Raw genomic sequence first — 22626 nt, forward strand, 5'->3', positions numbered from 1 at the left:
GCTAAATAAAAGGCCCTGTGGTGTTAGTTTTCCTCATCATTGGAGACCATCAGAGTGACTCACTACTCCCTCTAGTGGGGTGCTTCTATGAAACTCAGTATATTTTGGTGTCTGTCACGTTGCCATCTTTTTAGATCCAATAATAAAAGAGAAATTTCGACATATTTCCCCTCAGGATGTACCTAATGATGATCTCAAATAAATGCAAAAAATATTATACTCTTGCTCTGAGCCATCCCAAAACTAATGAATTTTTAATGAAATATTGGGGCCAAAAATAAGACCAAAATTGGAACATTAAAAACTACCTAGGTGTCAGTGCATTTGAACTGGACCACATAGCTGTAAATAGTCTTATATAGTGTTATAAATAAAGACACTGTGTTAAATTTGTCGATCTTATGGGTTTTTCTAATCCAGACACGAGGGTTTTTCATGAATCTCAGTCTCACTCCAGGTTTTGTGTGTAACCCATTGTGTCCATTTGCGTTACATGCAGAACTTGCCCAGTTAAATGCATATAAATTGTCAGTGATTTTGCAACAGCAGCCATTTTTGTGAAACACTCTGCCTTGCATAATTAGTTCAATTCCCAAAATGTACCTGTGACAGAATAAAGTGATATTAAAAAAAGTAGGTGCATAGTTTTTGTGTCCTTTTTACCGTGTTACATACAGATTTTTGTATTAGATATAATGCAAAATAATATAAAAATGTTTTATATCTGAAAATAGTTTCTCTTTTATCTCAGTAAGTATTTATTTTTAAAACAGACCCAAAATGCTTCCAAACTTCCTTCATAACATTAGTCTACATCTAGTTTGAATTTTTAGGCCCTCTGTCCTGTTTTTAGGACCAGTTTCATAGAAGCACCCAGTGGTCAAACATCCCCTTGGTCCATCAATATACATTTAGTCACTTCATATCTCTACAATCCAATACATTGGCTTCTGTGACAGAGCTTCAGAGTACTTTATTCTGAACACTAGTGGAAAATTTTAGGTTATTTTTTCATATTTGAAAGTACAAATATTACATGTAGCCCCTTTTATGTGATAGATTTGATATCCTGGGCATACAGATGCAGCATAAACCAAAAACAAAAGAAAAAAGCTCTGCAGATAACAGTTACAAGTTGCATTTGTGGAAAATAATCTTTTATTTTTAGCTTCCTACAGCGGGCGTGGTTACTGAAGTTTGGTTTACACTGGATGACGAAAGGCTGTAACAGTTCTGAGAAGTCTGTTGCATGTCCTCTTCAAATATTTACTTTCATTTCTACTGTTCTTTACCCATAAAGACCCAGTGCTACTTCTGTGGCAGTTTCCAAACGAATCTTTCTCTCTATTTAAGCTTTGTTAAGTGATTTTTCACCATTTTGTCCATTATATTTTGCATTATTTAGTGTAAATCATGTATTTTCCTACATTATTTCATTAAAGCTCAGAGTAAATTCAAAGGTTATTTTAGCAAAACTGAAGAAAAATGAAGAAAAGGTGACTTTTTCACTTTTTACACACATGACAAATACTGTACATTTAACTGATTTATTTTGCATAAACTTTGGTAGTCATTCTTTTAACTCAAAGTGATATCTTTATTGCAGTTACCAAATAAATTTTTCTCTCTATTTAACCTTTTGTAAGTGGTTTATCACCATTTATTATGGTATTATGATCTGTATTTTGGACTTTTTCTGTGAAACTAGTGTTTTCCTATATTCAATTCACTGATCATGTAGATGTTCATAAAAACTCTGAGTAAAGCTGAGGGTTAGTCTATCAGAAACAGAGAAAACTGCAGAAAAAGTGACTTTTTAAACTAAATCTCTCATTATCTTAACATAAACCCATAACCCATTGACCCAGTGCTAGTTTTGTGGCAGTTCCCAGATGAACCATTCTCTCTATTTAGCCTTTGTTAAGTGATTTATCACCATTTTATCCTTTATGTTTTGCATGTTTTAGTGTGAATCATCTATTTTCCTACTTTATTTCATTAAAACTCAGAGTAAATTCAAAGGTTATTTTAGCAAAACAGAAGAAAAATGAAGGTGACTTTTTCACTTTTTACACTTAAACAGACACCACACATGACAAATACTGTACATTTAACTGATTTATTTTGCATAAACTTTGGTGGTCATTGTTTTAACTCAAAGTGATATTTTTATTGCAGTTACCAAATAAAATTTTCTTTCTATTTAACCTTTTGTAAGTGATTTATCGCCATTTATTGTGGTATTATGCTCTGTATTTGGGGCTTTTTTCTGTGAAACTCTAGTGTTTTCCTATATTCAATTCACTGATCATGTAGATGTTCATAAAAACTCTGAGTAAAATTGAGGGTTATTCTATCAGAAACAGAGAAAACTGAAGAAAAAGGGACTTTTTTTAAACTAAATCTATCATTATCTTAACATAAACCCATAACCCATAGACTCAGTGCTACTTTTGTGGCAGTTCCCAAATGAATCTTTCTCTCTATTTAGCCTTTGTTAAGTGATTTATCACCATTTATTATAATATTATCCTCTATATTTTGCTTTTTTTTTTTTTTTAGTGTAACTCATGTATGAATTTCTGGTATTAAGTATGTAAACGCAGTAAGACAATTGACTACAGCAATTTAATATTGGAACATGTCATTTTACTTCAGTGCAATGAAATTTATCAAACAGGTTCAGTTATGTATACACCTATCACTAGTCAAAACAGAGCTAAACTGGACTAAATGACAAGGGGGGGGGGGGGGTAGACTGAAGAGCCGTTCAAGAGCTAAAAGAGCCGGCTCTTCTAGGTGAACTGAGCCAAATGGACTGGATCACTGAGAAGAGCTGAAATTCCCATCACTAATGGCTCATGTTTTTGGACTATATAAAATGTAGTTGGTGCATAGGTTTTACAGCCAGTAGATGGCAGTGTTCACCACAAAACGGTCTAAAAATCAATAAATTTTAAGTAAAAGAACATCAGAATACTCAAAGAATAAAGGACTATTAAAAACTATAATTTCTGTACTTTGTGAACTGATGAAGGAACTCTGACACTGTGATAAATGTTAATCTATTTTGTTAGTGTTAATTTAACTCCAGAAAGTGTGGAGCTAAATAAACCCTAAAAGGTGTTAAAATCAACTGTGTGGAAGTTAATTCAACACTGAACTTTTTGTTGTATATAAAGCTGTTCTCTTGCATTTTCTATCCAAACTTATGATTTTCAGTCCCTATTTTATCGTCTTATTGCTTTACCATTAAAAGCTACAGGTGGCCATCTGAGAAAATCATTGAAAGCACTCTGAAACGCATAAAAAAAGTGCTTATATACATTTAGGAAATTCCATAATTCATTCACCGGACTCCTGTTTGTTCTCCTTGGTTGTTGTTTCTGTTAATAAATCCGTTTTTTCCCTTCCACATGTGCATTTGAGTTCTATCCATACACATCCTAAGACAGGAGACTGTGGTCAGTGACAGGAGGAGCAGTGCGAGTGAAGTGCCAGATTCAGAGGGACACATATGTGACACATCGGATGCTGGACGGGTGTAATGGATGATTGACAGGAGGCTCAGCCAGGCTTGGCCAATTATTTCTTTCGGACCGAATAAAATGATTGGTTATAATTTTATCAGAAATATGAGCATTATATGAGAATTAAACTTTTTTTTGAGTTTCAATACCTGGTGGATTTCTTTTCCATTTTAGTTTGACACACGCTTATTAGGAGCATTTGAAGATGACAAAAGAAAAGTGTAAACATGCCACATCATACGGTATAGCTTTAATGTCCCAGAACAGTGATCAATCATCACCAAAGTTCGTGTGGACATCTGTAGTCATGTCCACTTTCACGCCTGCAAAAAAAAAAAAAAAAAAAATTAACATAGTTTAATCTTAGAGTACCGTTCAATCATTATTTCATTCATTCATTTATTTTCTGAACCACTTCATCCTCCAGACGGTCGTGGGGGCGGAGTCTATCCCAGCATTAGAGATGTCAGTGCATAATTTGGTGATTATTGATGCTCTTTTCAGACATTAAACTACGTTAACTTATTTTTGCAGTAAGCCTTCTGTGAATGTGCGTTTGATGTGTTTGGGATCGTGCACTGTCCATGGTGCTGAAATCACACATTACTGCGCGAAAACGGACCTGTACTGTTAGAAATTAGGAGTTATAATAAGACATCTAATTAAGAAATTCGAAGTAGAAGGTATAAGAATAAAACAAAGATACACAAGAATAATTGAGAAGTGAACGTTAAAAACACTAACCGTCCAACACACACATCCATCACCCTGATCCTCGTCCCTGTGGACTGTGCATTATCTCCGCAGATTTGTTTCAAGTTTATTTTTCTGTTAATAAAAGACTTTATTCTTTATATCTTCTGCACCATGCATTTGAGACCAGTTATTCACTCCATCTTGACAGTTTATATTCGACCCCTATAAGAACGCCACAAATGTCGTACTACTGCACTGCACCTTATGTTCATCTTAAGAACGCCATGGGAATCTCTGTCTGTGCGTCCATTTGTGTGAATACCATATGGGACCCCTAATAACACTGCAATGTGTTCTTGAGATCTACTTGCGGCCACTGCAGGAACATGTGGGTCCTGGAAAGGCCTCCTGATCCACGAACGTCGTGGGTTGTTGTTACGTTGTTCATAAGGCATTTGTTAGTGCATCCTGCAAAAGGGGGTTTCGTACTGCGTCTGTAGAAAATCTTGGACAAGATCGCTCACCTGACTACGAACTTAGGAACAGTCCACGAACACTCCATGAACACACCATTCTTATACAGCCGCCTTGAGAAAGTCGTACAAAATGGTCCATAAATCGTTCGCACGGTGTTCGTAGCCGTTCATAGCCATTCGTAATGGCATTTGTGACTGAGGCTTCATGTGTGTCACAGCTGTAGCTGCTGTAGAAGGAGACTTGTGTACCCTGGGTTTGATTATTCAGTAAAGGCATTTATTGTGGCGACACCAGTCATCTATCTGCGATGCAAGATCTTATATGCATTTCTTACATGCAAGATCTTATATACATTTCTGCATAATAAGATGTTTTTTATAACCTTAAAATAGTTATTGAGGGACGGCTTGATTCAGATGGAGCACTACTGAAGGCCTAGGTGTGAAATGCACGGTCCACCACTGGTTTCTAGTTCCTCTTTATGTAGTAAAAATAGTAATACCAAGAATTAGACAGGTCTCCCACATTCTAACCACTCAAAGGAAGCTCTAATGGTTTACATTTGCAAATGTTACACATGCAATTGTGTTTAAAAATGAAATGTTATTGAGTTTTTATAAACATAGTCATGAATAAATATAAAAAGAAGGTATAGCTTTTATGCACCTATAAATCTTATATCAGGAGTTCATAGAACATGACTGGGGAACCAGTCCTACCAAGACCAAAAAAACAAAAAAACAAGGGAGCTGATCGATCAAAAATACCATCAGCAGAAGAAATGCACAAAATGTTAATGCACTGTTGTCTTTTGATTCCAGATCATATGTATAATAATGTGAAAATGTCCATTAGTTCTGTCGTTATTGCATGTACGTTTTAGGTCATATATTTATATAAAGTAATCTCTTTAGGAAATATCCTGGGGTAATCTGGGATTTATCTATTTAACCAAAGGATATCTGAGATGCATCTTAATTCACTGATATTTACCATTTGCTATTCACTAGTTACAGCATCATTAGAAATGAACAGCATCACTTGTAGAAGAGAAAAGGTGACATTATCATGCAGTAAGCAGGAAGTCTAAACATGTCAAAGGTGTGGTGGTTAGGGTGTGAAGTGGTTTGTACAGAACAGAAGTAAGAACAAACCAACTGAAGTCAGAGAAAAAAGAAGACATGATAAAATGTTGGCAGTTCTTTAGTTCTGTTCTTTGTCTGCTTCTGTTTCAAGCCTGTCATCAGTTCAAAGTAGAATTTTTTTGACGCAGAGCAACAAGTGCTGGATGTTGAGATGGGGTTTATCCTGGTCTGGTCCCTGACCTGTTTCTGTGAGTATATGACAAGACTTTACGTTTGAAGAAGTCAGAGATGGAGGAAAATGCTGTGAGGAGAAACTATCCTCTGTGAGACCTGTGCTAACACAGACTGTTGGTCATGGAGGTCATAGTTAGGACTCTAGAAGTTATTTTAGTGCTGCTGTAAAGTACAGTTTTTATGTTTTGTCTAATGATTTTCATTCTTTGTTGTAGTGTTGAATATACACCTCTGCAAACAGGCCACAGGTAATCCACTGTCTTTATTTGTGTGATTTTAAATGGATTGAATCATTAGATATTCTATTTCCCAGTTACCTCCACCAAGGAGGTTATGTTTTTGCCGGTGTTGGCTTGTCTGTCTGTCTGTCCGTGTGCAAGGTAACTCAAAAAGTTATGGACAGATTTGGATGAAATTTTCAGGAAATGTTGATACTGGCACAAGGAACAAATGATTAAATTTTGGTGGTGATCAGAGGGGAGGGACAGATCTGTCTTGGCAGAGGTCTGCACTCTCCGAGTGCGTTCCTAGCTGTCACTGTTTATATTAGAGTCATTGTATCCTTATTTATTGTCAGTGAAATGTACATGAAAGTCTACATTCAAGCTGTTTTACCTGATATCTACATTTTCATTTAGGAACTCAGGTGGCAAAGATAAAATACTGAAATAATGTGCATTACAAACTGCAGATATGATGCACTGTGTGTTTAATTCTGAAATTCAGACTTCACATTTGATGTTAAATTTTTCTCATTCTTATATTTTGTTGTGTATGTGTTTGTGTATGATCAGTGTGCCAGAGTTACAGTATTTATATGTATTGAGATAATGAGTGGTGCAAAAGTTCTTAAAAATTGGATTTGATAAGTGTTATCATGTAGGTGTTTGAGGGTTAACTCATATCCAACCACAGAATGACCCTGACACAGCTGTTCTGAACCTCCAGGGCCCAGTAAAGAATTTGGTCCTGTGACACTGAACAAACACACAATGGATTTTTAATCAATCAAAACAAATCTATGTGCTGCTTTAATTATGTGCAAATGGCTACGGTTTTACGAAAGACTGACTTGAAGCCACATTTTCCTAAAGTTAATTTCCTTTTGCCTAAACTGAACCACAGACAGACCACAGGCCCACCTGACCATGGACACAACATCCATTCACCAGGGGCATGTGACCCTGACCTGCTCTGTGAATTCATCATCATCTGAATAGAAATACTACTGGTACAGAGGCAACAGAGTCTATTTTCACCAGACCACAGATTCACAAACAACTGTCCAACCTGGAGGAACCTATCAGTGCAGAGGAGGCAGAGGAGATCCAGTTCACTACAGTGAATACAGCAACTCAGTTGGTAAAATAAAGCTCACTGTTTGTCAATATAATGTTCAGTACACCTGCAGATATAATGCATTATGTGTTTATGAATACAGATTATATCTAACACTGAGACCTAAGATTTAATGTAAATATTCTCTCCTTTTCATATGTGTGGTTTCTTCAACATGAACAGTGACACACAGGGTCGTTTTGACCCTTGATCCAAACTGGTCTGAGATATTTTATGGAGAGGCGTTCACACTCAGATGTGAGATCCAGGATGGAGGAAACACTGGGTGGACATATGAATGGACAAAGGACACATTAAACAGACCTACAACGACAAATGAATACAGAATTACTAGAGCTACTACAGCACACCGTGGATCCTACAGATGTAGAGGAAGAACAGACTCATCTGACACAACAGTGTGGAGTAATGTCATTAAATTGACAGTAGCAGGTAAGATGAAGCCTGTGTTATTTATCAGACTGTTTATAACACTTTAATCTGAGTGAATAAAACAACAGAGGAAACAGACTGAATAGAAGAAAACTGCTGTCATATCCATCACCTGTAACCAGATAAACCAGCAGGACAGTTCTGTTATAAGAACCCAGGTTTCAGCCTGTACAGTATTTGTTTAGTACAAAACATAATAATACAACAACACTTGGACTAACACATCAAGGATGAAGAAGAACAACAAATGCAGACCCATTTACCTCTGCCATCAGCTGAAAAAATGGTTTGTACGGTGGCCCAGAGGTGCAACAGGCCAAAAAATTATCCACTAGACGAAAAAAATTATCTACTACAAGAAAAAAAAGAACAGCCTAAAAAAATTATCCACTAGATGAAAAAAATTATCTACTACAAGAAAAAAAAGAGAAAAGCCTAAAAAAAATTATCCACAAGATGAAAAAAATTATCTACTACAAGAAAAAAAAAGAGAACAGCCCAAAAAATTATCCACTATAAGAAAAAAAAGAGAACAGCCTAAAAAAATTATCCACTAGATGAAAAAAAATATCTACTAAAAGAAAAAAAAGAGAGCAGCCCAAAAAAAATATCCACTATAAGAAAAAAAAAACCATCATCCACCTTTTCAATTACGGGGGCGCTGTTTTCCCAAAAGGTGTCTTGCTTTAAAATTAAGGCCACCACAAAAAATAAAAGGATAGGCTGAAAATTTTTAAGGCTTTCGGCTAACGTGGCTAATGCTAAGGAAGTACCCCACCGGAAGTGGAGGTCGTGCGCTAAAAAATAAAGTTATTTTAAAATATAGATATTTCCATTAATATAGTTTGCAAAGCATTTAAATGATTAAATACGGTTCCAGTGTCTGCTCAAGGTTAGGCATGGGCGTTAAATGGTTAAGGTTAGGGTATGGCTGGGGTTAGTTTTCAGTGGTAAATGCCCCTTGTGTGCACTGTGTGAAGGTTCGTTGCTAAGCTAATGCTAACGCGAAAAGTTGACGGCAACTTTGTGAACTACCAGTGCAAGTAAACAATTGTGTGATTACGGTGTTGAATTGTTCAACTGCCTGACATTCAATATCATTTTTGATGAATATTCACTATAAGCAATTCTAAAATTATTTTATTTTGAGAGGAGCAGAAGAGGAGCTTCCTGTGGAGCTCCACTATCATGGCATCGCCCATTTGTTTGCATGTAGAGCTCTCCTCCTCAACTCAAACGGAGTGTCTTCACTAACACTAACTCAAGAAGGACATTTTGTGGAGATAAAGATGTCAGCCATGGTACGCGGTGCCGTGCTGGGGTACCTGGCACCGAGCTGTGGCACCGAGGTGCCACGGCAAGTGGTTGGCACCTCGGTTGGGCCGCGGCATCTTGGTTGGTACCACGAGGTGCCGTGGTACCTCGGTTGGTGCCGCGGCACCTCGGTTGGTGCCGCGAGGTACCGCGGTACCACGGCTCGGTGCCAGGTGCCGCAGTGCCAACCACTTGCCGTGGCACCGCGGTGCCGCAGCTCGATGCCACAGCTCGGTGCCAGGTACCCCAGGACGGCACCACGTACCATGGCTGACATCTTTATCTCCACAAAATGTCCTTCTTGAGCTAGTGTTAGTGAAGACACTCCGTTTGAGTTGAGGAGGTCTACATGCAAACAAATGGGCGATGCCATGATAGTGGAGCTCCACAGGAAGCTCCTCTTCTGCTCCTCTCAAAATAAAATAATTTTAGAATTTCTTTTTACCACTGAAAACTAACCCCAGCCATACCCTAACCCTAACCTTAACCATTTAACGCCCATGCCTAACCTTGAGCAGACACTGGAACCGTATTTAATCATTTAACTGTTTTGCAAACTATATTAACGAAATATCTATATTTTAAAATAACTTTATTTTTTAGCGCACGACCTCCACTTCCGGTGGGGTACTTCCTTAGCATTAGCCACATTAGCCGAAAGCCTTAAAATTTTTCAGCCTATCCTTTTATTTTTTGTGGTGGCCTTAATTTTAAAGCAAGACACCTTTTGGGAAAACAGCGCCCCCGTAATTGAAAAGGTGGATGATGGGTTTATTTTTTCTTATAGTGGATATTTCTTTGGGCTGCTCTCTTTTTTTTTCTCATAGTAGATAATTTTTTTCACCTGTTCTTTTTTTTTTTTTTTTTCTTATAGTGAATAATTTTTCGGACTAGTAGATAATTTTTTTCGCCTGTTCTCTTTTTTTTTTCTTTTAGTGGATAATTTTTTTGGCTGGTCTCTTTCTTATAGGGGATTTTTTATTTTTTTCGTCTAGTGGATAATTTTTTTAGGCTGTTCTCTTTTTTTTCTTACAGTGGATAATTTTTTTGGGCTGTTCTTTTTTTTTCTTGTAGTAGATAATTTTTTTCATCTAGTGGATAATTTTTTTAGGTTGTTCTCTTTTTTTTCTTGTAGTAGATAATTTTTTTCGTCTAGTGGATAATTTTTTGGCCTGTTGCACCTCTGGGCCACTGCAGGTTTGTATGGTCAGTGGTTGTTTAATATACTAAAAATAAGGCAAAAGAAGATACACATTCTATTAAGATTAAATATAATTTTTCTGCCTCAACAAATACAAATACAAATAAATACTGAGAAGTTAATGCGTTGTTTCATGTCAGTTTGAAGACGTGAAGCAGAAATATCACACTTTGAGAGCTTCCATCTTGTTTTTTATTTATTTATTTTAAACCCCCAGCTTTTTGATTTATTTTGGAGGCGTATCTGGAGAATCAGTCCAAGTTTTTCTACCAAAGTGAATGCACTAGTTGGGTTAGTTTTGGTTAATCAGCTGATCACTTGATTTAAGTTTGTTGTAGATGTTTACATAAATGGATGTGTATGTTTTTATGGATTCATAGATGTTTAGTTTTCTGCCCATTGTATTTGGATCCCACATGGATCAGGCCCTGAAAAAAACAAACACACACACACTCTGAATTCTTATTCAGTCAAAATGCACCTTAAAGTCTTTATTGGTAATCATGGAGATCAGAACTTGTCCCAGTTTTTCAGGTTACTGTAACATGTATGTAGACAGACTTTCCTAAAGTTAATTTCCTTTTGCCTAAACTGAACCACAGACAGACCACAGGCCCACCTGACCGTGGACACAAGATCCATTCACCAGGGATATGTGGTCCTGACCTGCTCTGTGAATCCCCCATCATCTGGATGGAAATACTACTGGAAGAAAGACAACACAGACTATTATCGCCAGACCACATATTCACAAATACCTGTCCCATCTGGAGGAACCTATCAGTGCAGAGGAGGCAGAGGAGATCCAGTTTACCACAGCAAATACAGCAACTCAGTTGGTAAAAATAAAGCTCACTGTTTGTCAATATAATGTTTAGTACACCTGCAGATATAATGCATTATGTGTTTATGAATACAGATTATATCTAACACTGAGACCTAAGATCTAATGTAAATATTCTCTCCTTTTCATATGTGTGGTTTCTTCAACATGAACAGTGACACACAGGGTCGTTTTGACCCTTGATCCAAACTGGTCTGACATATTTTATGGAGAGGCGTTCACACTCAGATGTGAGATCCAGGATGGAGGAAACACTGGGTGGACATATGAATGGACAAAGGACACAATAAACAGACCTACAATGACAAAGTAACTTAAACTCATATATATTTGTTTGTGTAACAAAAGCTACACAATAGATCAGAAGAAGACATTTGTTTGAGTTATCAGTATGTGATGAATTAGTTTTATGGATAAGATCATTTTGGGAATAATACATAAAAGTACAAAAAAAGGAAAATGAACCCTTTCACGCATGACGTCCACATTTGTTGAAACTCACTTTCCAAAGGGTTATAAAGACAATATTCTCCAAACCACATGGGGGCAGTGTCTATAGACCCTAAGCAATACAATGAACAAAAGGATCATCTTAGTTTTAGAATTTGGACTCCTCTGTGATCTCATAAATTTAACCATTTAAGACCCAGCTATGGGTTTTCTGTCCACACTTGTAGACAAGACTTTCACAGCTTTATAAAAAAAAAACAAAAAAAAAAAAAACTTTCCACCAGAAAGGACATTCCATGAATTTTTGAAAAAATGCATCTGAAAAACTGCTGCATTATGATTTTTCCAATATGGGTAATTATTTAATTCAAAAAATCCAAAACTTATTTCCTGGGTCTCAGGAGATTAAATATCTTCTTAATAAAACCATGTTTAAAAAACAAACAAAAAAGAAATAAAAATGTATTTCAACTTTAGCCTAATTTTGACTACTAAAATCCATCTAAAAAAAAATATCTAGACACTTTTGTTCATAATTCATGCATGAAAAGGTTAAAAGGAACACAAGATCAGGAGTTACAGGTTATAGAACATTTGTGGTGAGGTGATGAAAGTCCACAGTGGAGGTAATCCTGTGATGTGTTTATGTCTGTGTTTTTATGTACACTGTGTATATGTTTGTATTTTCACACACCAGGCCTCAGTGGAATTCTTACTTTCGTAGTTTTATATCGGTAGCCTCAGAGCATAATTGTCATATTTTTGTCCAGATTTTAAAATCTACTTAACTTCACTCTTCTAACAGTGCTGCTTCATTGTTAAGAATTGATAAATGAAGATCAGACATTTTCATATGTTTTTTTCCAGCTGAAACAATGGAATTACTCGAGGACAGGTCTCCATTTCCTGTGGTGCTGATCATTGGTCTGGTTTCTGGCATCTTGCTGATAATTCTCCTTCCACTGACAGCGCTGGGTTGGTACAAAACATCCAAAGGTGAGATGGTACCGTTAGTTTGAAATAAGAAGCATCTGTAACGTGGCAGTGGTCTGTAATGTTAACATTCCTCTGATAAACCTTTTCACAGGTTTGTGTTGGAACAGGTCAGTCTAGTCTTTACAATCACAGGAATAAATTGGTCATCATTTCATTTTCACATTTTGACTTTTATTGTTTGTAAAACTTTGTTTATTCTTTGGTTCAGATTCATGGAGTCACCGGGATCCAATCAGGGTTCATCCACCGCCCAAAATATCAACCAGGATGAAAACCAACTACAGGTCTACTCCTCCCTTCTCCACGGTCAGTTCAGATCGACTCTTAGGCTACGTTCACACAGCAGGTCTTAATGCACAATTCGGATTTTTTGGGGAAATCTGATTTTTTGTGCATTCGTTCATATTACAAATTAAACGCGACTTCTGTCAGTTCTCAGTATGAACTGAATGTGACCCTGAAGTGACCCGCATGCGCAAAAGAGGTCCTGACATAATACGTGACCACGCAGCACACACTGTGTTTACAGAAGTAAATATGGAGGCATCTGGTATCAGCGTGTGTGTGGCACTGATAAAGTTTCTCTACAACCGAAGTCAGCATCATTACAGTCAAATAATTTGAAGCAGAAGATTAAAAAAGAGCAGAGCCAGGTTTTTTGCTGTGGCCTTTTGTGGTGCAATGGCTGCTACGTCTGTACAACGGAGTATTTGGATGTGGAGGCGGAGTCAGGAGTGGTGGGATAGTGATGTTAGCGGCTTCACTCACACACACTTCATCCAGAATTTTCAAATGACAAGAAGAACGTTTAAATATATCTGTGACCGCCTCTCTGTAACACTCTCACGACAAGACACTCATCTCCAGTGATCTATATCTGTTCACAAGTGTGTTGCAGTCGGGCTCTACTGGCATTTCAATGATGTAAAGGTCGGATAAATGCGACTTGGCCGTTCAGACTGTCTTAGCAGGTCAGGTACAGGTCAAATAGTGGCAAAAAATCAGATTTGGGCCACATTTTGGCTCCAGTCTGAAGGTAGCCTTAGTTATTTAGTAAAGTGACTGTCAGTGGCGGCTCGTCAATAGAGGGCGCTAGGGCACCGCTCCACCTGTCTCACATGAAGAAGAAGACGATAGGCACCATCTAAAATAATTTTACAAAAACATGAATTTAGTGTCTTGTACAGTGTGTATAAACACAGACTAAACACCAAATTAAACCGGAGTCAAAGATGAGACGTAGAATAAGAATTTTCCTTTTACTGTAGTTTCCTCTTCAACATACATGCTATTCATAAAACTGGTGAAAACTGTAAATAATTAAAACAACATATGTAACAATCTCTCAGCAAACACATCCCGAAAATACTTAAAGTTTCATAAACTGACAGCATTGCCTCTCCAATATTCTGCTGTGACTTTGCAGGATGATTTGGTGGCATTTTGAATGAGTACAGACGAGCTTCGAAGTAAAGTTTGCGCATATTACTACAAGAAGTGATAGATCGCGAACCGGAAGTTTGCATATAGCAAAATAAATTCAGTGAAATTCACATTTAACGTACTTTTTAAACTGTCTTGCTTATTTAACATTATACAAACACATTGCTACAATAATAAATTATCAAGAAACCATAAAACTCTTACAAAACATGCCTTAAGGGCAACACAATGAATACTGAAATAAACAGGCTTTACATGATACAGCCTGTGAGTATCGTGTATCATCTGCATTCAAGTGGAGTTTAAAAATGTTTTTGGTTGTTTAGTGCAAGAGAACAGTCAATCAATAAATCAAATTTTAGGAAGGACTTGGCAAATGTGGCACATATATAGACGTAGTTGATATTCTGACATCAGCACATGCATAGACATGATGACATCAGCTGGATCGATGCAAAAATAAGCTACAACATGTGTGAGGGGCGGGGTTTGTTGTGCCTGGAACCACTTGTTCTGAATGAGTTCATTTGAGTAGTTAAGTAATTATTTTGTGTTGATGAAAGGTTCATTTATTAATTCATGACCAATTTATTTATTTTTCTTAATAAAAGAGGGCACTTTTCAGTTTATATTTTGCACAAAATGTACTTAAAAAAATTGTTATTTTTTATATATTACAGTTAAATATGTTGTTTGAAAATATAAACACACACCTTTGGCACAGGAACAAATTTTGCCTAATTTTTTTCAATCAAAAATGCTGAAGCTGGAGTTGGGGGGTACTTGGCTAAAAAAAGTCTATTTCAGTGTATTTTATTTTTCCCACTGTAAAAAGTTTGAGATCCACTTGTATAACCTCAAAACTACATAAGCAGAGAAAACACTTAGGATCAAGAAAGGTCTTCACCAGGGAATCAGTTCATGGAGCCATAAATAATAATTAAGTAAAAAAAAAAAAACTCACTACGTTCAAAAACCAACTGCTGGATGATTAAAAATCACATCTACAGTGACTGATTTGTGGTGTTGATATTCTCTGCCCTCCAGGTGATCTCTGTGTCTATGAATCAATACGTGGTAGAAACACTGGAGACGGTACGGTATTGTATTCAATATGAGCACATTATTTGAAGTGAGAGACTGACATTTACCTCAGTTCAACTGTTCTCATTTCAGATCAACAACAAGATGAATATGAAATCGTCTCGTCTCAACATCATGGTGATGCAGCGGATGAAGACTACTATAATGTAAAACCTCGTAACTAGCGGTTACCCAGTTCAACAACAGGTCCAAATACTGATACTGGCTATTTACAGTAGCACCTAAACGCCTTTACATATTCAACACCACTGTATATATTTTATTGTTGTTCCAGATCCATAAATAGCAGTGCATAATCAATGAAATGTGACAAATATGGGCTAAAATATTGAAGCCAAGATTCAGATTTAAAGTGTATTTTTTAAGCTGCAATTGAAACATTAGTACAATTTGCGCATTTTGATAATATATCACATGAAAAAAAGAGACAAAAATCATCTGGCATCGTTAATTTGCTTTTGTATGTATGTTTTGTATGTATGGTTGACACTTTTTATTGATAAACATTTTAATTTTACAAACCAAGAACATGAAAATGAGGTAAAGGGATGACAATTATAACATAAACATGCGTACAACATCAACCGTTTTTAATTAGTACTGTCATCATTTGTAAAGTCCGTCCATTTTCTCCGGTGCCTTTTTCCCAGCTCCTCCTGGAGCCGCAGGGTGAAAGTCATGTGTTCCATCAGTCGAATGTTTTCTACCATACAAATAAAAAAGGCCCATTGTGGTGGCTCCTTCTGTAGCCAACATTTTGTTTTGGCTTTTTTAGCTGATGTCAACAACATCTTTAGGAGGTAAACATCATCTGAATCCTGTTATGACCCTGGGTCCTAATTTATGTTTATATGTATATATGTATTCTGATGTCGTGTTGTAACCCCCCCTCCCAGTCCTGTAGGGGTGCTGTGTTTGTCTTTTGCCTTTTTGTTTTCCAAGCAAGGGGCTGATGATTGGTGGAACCAGCCTTTAAAAATGGCCTTGGATGCAGCAGGCCCTGTATTAAACAAAGAATAACTTCCTGCCGGGTAATATTCAAGAAATGTTTTGTGAAAGAGGAAGGTTATGATTTAAGGGGAAAGTTAAATTTAAAAATTCATAAAGCACTACATTAAAAAGTTTCTGTTTGACCATTTGTGGAGTAAAATTGTGGAACAAATTGTGTGTAGAGATAAAACAAATAACATAATTCAGTCTAAAAAAGATAGAATTGATTTGTGTGAAGTGCAGTATTTAATAATGACAATGAGGGCTGTTTGTTGATGGATAATATATTGATAAATATGCTGTAATTACTGAAGAAAATTGCTGAATTGTTGAGTCTGTTTGTATGACTGTACTACCATGATCATTCTGTTTTGCATAATTCCATTACTGCATTATGTGTTAGTTATGGGTTAAATGCTAAAATTAGGAAAAATTTATTTGATTTTTGTATTAAATTATTGATAAAGGTGTAAAAGCACTTGAGGGGTAGGAATAAATGAGTTTATCCTTCTTTTTACTCCTTTTTGACCATGCAAATTCAGACACATACTTGAAGAAAGATTCTGTATATTTAAATGTTTTTGTCTTATTTTGCTTCTTTTTTTTTAAATTTAGTTTCTTTGCATGTTTGAAATAAATAAATAAATAAATAAATAAAAATACATTTCCATCAGTTTGTGACCCCTGTGTACTCCAGCGTTGGAAGCTCAGACTGGTGTTTCTGTTAAGGTGTGTGTTTGAATGTGTTTTAAAGCTAAATAATGACCCATGAAGTTTTTTTTTTTTTGCCCCTTTTGCAACCGTAGACAAACAGGACTTGACTTGAAATGAGTCTGTTTTGGCCTGATGACATATGTTTGGTGTAAAACTACAGGTCAGGCTGTTGTTGCCATTTACTTTGAGTGTGAACAAATGGAAGAATAAAATAAATGTCCAGCGATTTGATAAATGAGCATCTTGTTTCCATGGTGATAACAATATTCAGCATATTACCAGCGCAAATATCTATGCAGGCATGTACGAGTTTATCAAATTATTACTAAAAAAAAAACCTCAAATGTGAAGTGATGGATTCTTTAACAGAAAACACAAAATAGATTCCAGCTCCTATTTGTCCATTTAAAGCAGTTGATATAATGTTTTCTTTTACATACTGTGTTTGATATGGACCTTTGGGTTTATATATTTCATCCCACACAGAATAAAAGGCCTCATAAGGACATGTTTCCCTCATGGGTGCTTACTTAGGTGGAGTTTTCTGAACCATGTGAGGTGAGTTACATTCATTTAATATAAACTTGTTAATGTTAGTGTGACTTAGACTCTAGATCTAGTTGACCTCTAAATACAAAACATTATTGGCTTTTAATACTTTAACTTCCCCCAATTAAGACTTTTCTGAAAATACACTGGAAATGGACACTTAAAAGTTACTCTTTAGGTGATTCCATCTTATTTTAAGTGTGATGAGATATTTTGATGAGAAATTAGAAAAATACACTTGGTAAGATTTAGATTTTTTTCCAGTGTAGTGCTTTTTTGAGGTGTTCTCACACTGTTACATGAGGAGTAATCTAAACATCAGCTTTGAATAGTCATTTGGACAATATTTCATGTTTCTAATATCTAATAGATAATTTCCTAAATGTATATAAGCACTTTTTTATGTGTTTCAGAGTGCTTTCAATGATTTTCTCAGATGGCCACCTGTTGCTTTTAGTGGTAAAGCAGTAAGACTATAAAATGGGGACTGAAAATTATAAGTTTGGACAGAAAATGAAAGAGAACAGCTTTATATACAACAAAAAGTTCAGTGCTGAATTAACTTCCACATAGTTGGTTTTAACACCTTTTAGGGTTTATTTAGTTCCACGCTTTCTAGAGTTAAATTAACACTAACAAAACAGATTAACATTTATCACAGTGTCAGAGTTCCTTCATCAGTTCACTAAGTACAGAAATTATAGTTATTAATAGTCATTTGTTCTTTGAGTATTCTGACCTTTTACTAGGATTGATTTTTAGACCGTTTTGTGGTGAACACTGCCATCTACTGGCTGTAAAACATATGCAGCAACTACATTTTATATAGTCCAGAAACAAGAGCCATTAGTGATGGTAGTTTCAGCTCTTCTCAGTGATCCGGTCCATTTGATTCAGTTCACCTAGAAGAGCCGGATCTTTTGGCTCTCAAACGGCTCTTCATTTGACGCCCCCCCCTTTGTAATTTAGTCCAGTTTAGCTCTGTTTTGACTTGTGATAGGTGTACACATAACTGAACCTGTTTGATAAATTCGTTGCACTGAAGTAAAATGACATGTTCCAATATTAAATTGCCGTAGCCAATTGTCTTACTGCGTTTACATACTTAATACCAGAAAGTAGGGATGGGAATCGAGAACCTGTTCTTTCTGAGAACCAGTTCCTAGTAGCTGGATTCCTTGAAATCGTTTGCCTGCCTGCTTAACGATTCTACTTATCGATTCGTTACGTATGCGTGATGACGTCACGTGCACACTGCGTTGTTTTGGTTAGAACGTAGCCAACATGGTGTGGAGGCAGAAACGCTCCAAAAAGACAACACCAGGTCCACTGGAACACTGGTAAAGCTCCCATTTCTTTAGAAGGGTGAAATCCCTCCAATCTACTCAAACATTTGTCCACAGCACGTGATTCATTTACAGGAATGTCATGTATTTAATACGCTACTTAGCGACACTTGTGAATCTAGTGGCAGAGTGAACACCAGACTGTCATCCAGGCCTGGTTCCAGTGCAGGCAACAAATGCTGTGCCCCTAAAATAAAAGTTTCCAAAGGTAGGAGAAAAGAAATGAGGTGCACAACAGTTGGAGACATAGGAATTAGTGAACTCTTAAGTTTCACTTTCACTGTATGGTTGTATGATGAGGACCCCCTTAACATTCCTGTTATCCACCTCATATATGACTATCTGGAACTGGGCCCAGTGTCATCTGTTATTATTATTTGTACATACTGTATATGTTATATTTTCTGTGCAGAGATGGAAATATAATAGACAGTTAATGCAAACACACCCGTTTGTACTCTTTTATTCCTTCACGCAATGAGAATCGATATTAGAACTGATAAGGAATCGGATCATTAGCAAAATCGATAATGGAATCATTAAATTCTTATCGATTTCCATCCCTACCAGAAATATAATGAAGTTATGTTTTCAGTGTGCGGTCATGTGGAAATAAGAAATGTGTTTTTTGTCACATTAATCCTCGAAGACCTGAACAGCTGTCAGCGCACAACAAACATCGACTGATATAAAATGTTTCAAGACTTTTCAACCACTAATCCTATCAATACATTATAATTCAGGTAAAATGCAGTTACTCAGTTTTATATCAGCATATGTTTTATTTGGACTTGAAAAACGCCACAATCTTCTGCAGCATTGATTCACCAGTAAAACACATGTAGTTTGATAAATGACAGTGGTTTTAGATACTTGTTTGATGTTCAGTTAATGATATATTTAGCAGAAAAGGCCATTATTTTCTCAGTTTTGATAGAATAACCTCTGAATTTATCTGAAGCGTCTATGAATATTGTTATGACCCTTTGTCATAAGTATTGTGTTTATATTCTGTTCCTGTTGGTGCTGTTTCTTCTCCTGGACACAGAGTGGTGTTTCCCACTCTGTGTGTGTGTCTCTGTGTGTGTGTGTCCATTTCCTATGTTTCCAGGTGGCAGAAGCTGATTGGCTGCAGCAGCTTTTGAAGGAGGAAGCTGGTAGAGCCCACTCTCTCTCTCTCTCTCTCTCTCTCTCTCTCTCTCTCTCTCTCTCTCTCTCTCTCTTCAGGTAGCCAGCTGGGTCACGTAGGAGTGCAGACCATGATACTGTCAAGCAGTCTTCATCGTTGTAAACAGAGTATTGATTCTATGGGTTTTTTTTGTGTGTGTGTGTTAACAGTCCACTTTTCTGTAGGGGAGGGAAGCCATTTTGTTTTCACTGTTTTCTCCTGTTTTGTTTAGGAAGATGAGAAATTGTTATTCTTTTGATATTAGGAAAGGAAGTTTTCTGTTTAAGAACCTTTTTGTTTGTTGTTTAGGCCCTGCCCTCCCACACGCCTTGTGTTGTTCTGCTAAATAATTAAATACATGGGACTGTACAGTGATTGCACGGCCTTTTTTATTGGAAGCTTGAAGAAGGAGGGGAGCCATTTTTATGTTCTGGTTCCCCTAGACTGGGGCGTAATAACATCTACATGACTTATAAATTAAATACAATATTTTTTACAAATAAATGCATAGTGCAGAGGATAATATTATAATAAATGGTGTTAAATAACTCAACAGAGGTCAAATGTAGAGGAAAAACTCATTTGGAAGTCACCATGAAGCCCATTAAAAAACAGTGGTCCCATATTGTAGTGTAGCACCCTTAGAGTGGACCAGTGCAGGTGAGGCACTCACATCTACTAGGTTCGGTAGAGGAGATGATAGGTTGGAATGAATTGCCAAGATTTAAGGAAAATGAACAATGGTGTTTTATTACTCCACCATAAGAAAAATGCATTTGTTTGAGTACTATGTTATGAAAATAAAAGTACAACAATAACACCCCAAAATAAAATAGAGCTCTTTCCCCAAGAAAGTATGATTTGAGTTCAGTTTGGTTGATAAAGTATCTTTAGTTGCAGCCGTTACTACTGTTGTTACCCAGGTAGTGTATTCTAATGCTGTTGTGTCTTATCTGGATCCAATGGAAACAGTTCATGTTGAAGTTCTTCTGTGGCAGAGGAATCAGGCTGGCCACACCATTAACACCCCTCGCAGTCACCATGGGCTGGACTCGCCATCAGATTTCGAAGATCACTATAAAACCAATCTACACAAAGTGTGCATAAAGTAAACATTCGGTTCTGGTTCTTATAATTATATTTCTGTCTGAAGTACATTGAATTTTAACATTCCAATGTCATAATGACAATTGTATCCAAATGAATGAATGTACATTTCAGTACTCTGGTACTTTAGCTTAGTCAGCTTACAAGGTTATGATGATTTACCATGTAGATTTAGTAGTATCACACTGTGTGGTATCAAACAACACTAGAATTCCTATTTTTAACAAATACAACACTGGTTAACATTAAATTGTAAATTAACCACATTTCCTTTATCAGAATAAACTATTTATCATTCCTTTTTAACCTTATTGGCTATTAACTGCATTTAACAATATCAATGAAATGAAGTTTTAACAGTATTCACACAATATTTATGATTTTACCACCAAAACCATCTTTCAAACCAAACGGCTGTATATTTTATCATAAAACTTATTTACAGTGCAAAGAGCACGTGCAGTGTAGTGATGCTAATTCCGGCCTAGATAAGGGCATGGACCACGTTAGCAATTAGCATCAGCAGTTAGCGCTAGCATTAGCGCATTAGCTTATTCCAATCATTACATACAATTTGCAGTAATACAAAAATGCACCAGAGCAGGTAAAACATTAGAGAAAGCATTATGACAAGGCCATGTAACTCCCGATTGGTTTTTAGAATGATATCTGGTAAGAATGTCAAGTTTATAGCATAACATTAGCTTCCGGCTAATAGCGAACATGTTGTACACTCACCAGGATTTCCACATGTAATTTCTCAACAAGTAGTCACTTCTCACAGCTCGCAGGCGTTTGCCAAGGTGTAAAGCCTGTTTACAACAGATTATTAGGACCCATACACCAGTATATTTGATGTTACTTGAAGATTTTCTTACTCACTCGTTTTGGTTAGCTCAAGACAACCATACAGAGTGTGCTTTGAAGTGAAGTGACTGAACACATGAGGCTTAGGTTATTCAAAGCACAACTGCGCATCCTACTGGACAGTGTGAGTTTTGCACTTAAATGACATACACAACCTTAGTAGGCCATTGTCTCATATGGGTTACAGTAGTTAGAGAAATTAAGCCACTGTTGATCAGGTCTTGGACACAAAGACAGTCTTAGATTAAATGTAGTTTGACCATCACAGTGTGAGGCTGTAATAATCTACATCTGATGAACACCCAATAGAAATGCACCATGAAATGACTCAAAGCGACAGATGTGTTTGTGTTTCCTAAAACTACTAACCTCAAACATTCTTTGTTATATTTCCATCCCAGGTTGCCTTCTTCCCCAATCTTCTCTTCAGCTTTTTTCCCCAACACTACTGCAACAGAGTGATCATTCACGTCCTATAGTTCACTCATAGAAATACTCTGAAATTCTACATTTCAACCTCAGTGTGTTATTGATCCTTTAACAGAGGTTAGAGGACTGGGTAGGCATCTCTGGTTCTGCCCTGAAATGGTTCAAGTCCTACCTTGAGGACAGGAAGTATTTTGTTCAAATCGGAAACTGTGTCACACCGAATGGCAGTGACCTGTGGGGTCCCCCAGGGGTCCATCCTGGGACCCCTCTTGTTCAGTCTTTACATGTTGC

At 36.7% G+C, this 22626-nt stretch overlaps 1 protein-coding gene and 1 long non-coding RNA gene across 2 annotated transcripts in view; one reads left to right on the forward strand and one right to left on the reverse strand.

Annotated features, from left to right (window-relative positions):
* The window catches only part of LOC115438981 (uncharacterized), a 238205-nt gene that overhangs the window by 127719 nt on the left and 87860 nt on the right, over positions 1 to 22626 (reverse strand). The gene's annotated exons all lie outside the window — the stretch shown is intronic.
* Positions 5910 to 7378, forward strand: LOC115438579 (uncharacterized). Its single transcript, XR_003938107.1, has 3 exons — positions 5910 to 6036; positions 6238 to 6270; positions 7148 to 7378. It is a non-coding gene; the product is annotated as an uncharacterized LOC115438579 (long non-coding RNA).

This window comes from Sphaeramia orbicularis, chromosome 18 (assembly GCF_902148855.1).
Source record: "Sphaeramia orbicularis chromosome 18, fSphaOr1.1, whole genome shotgun sequence".
Lineage (NCBI taxonomy): Eukaryota > Metazoa > Chordata > Actinopteri > Kurtiformes > Apogonidae > Sphaeramia > Sphaeramia orbicularis.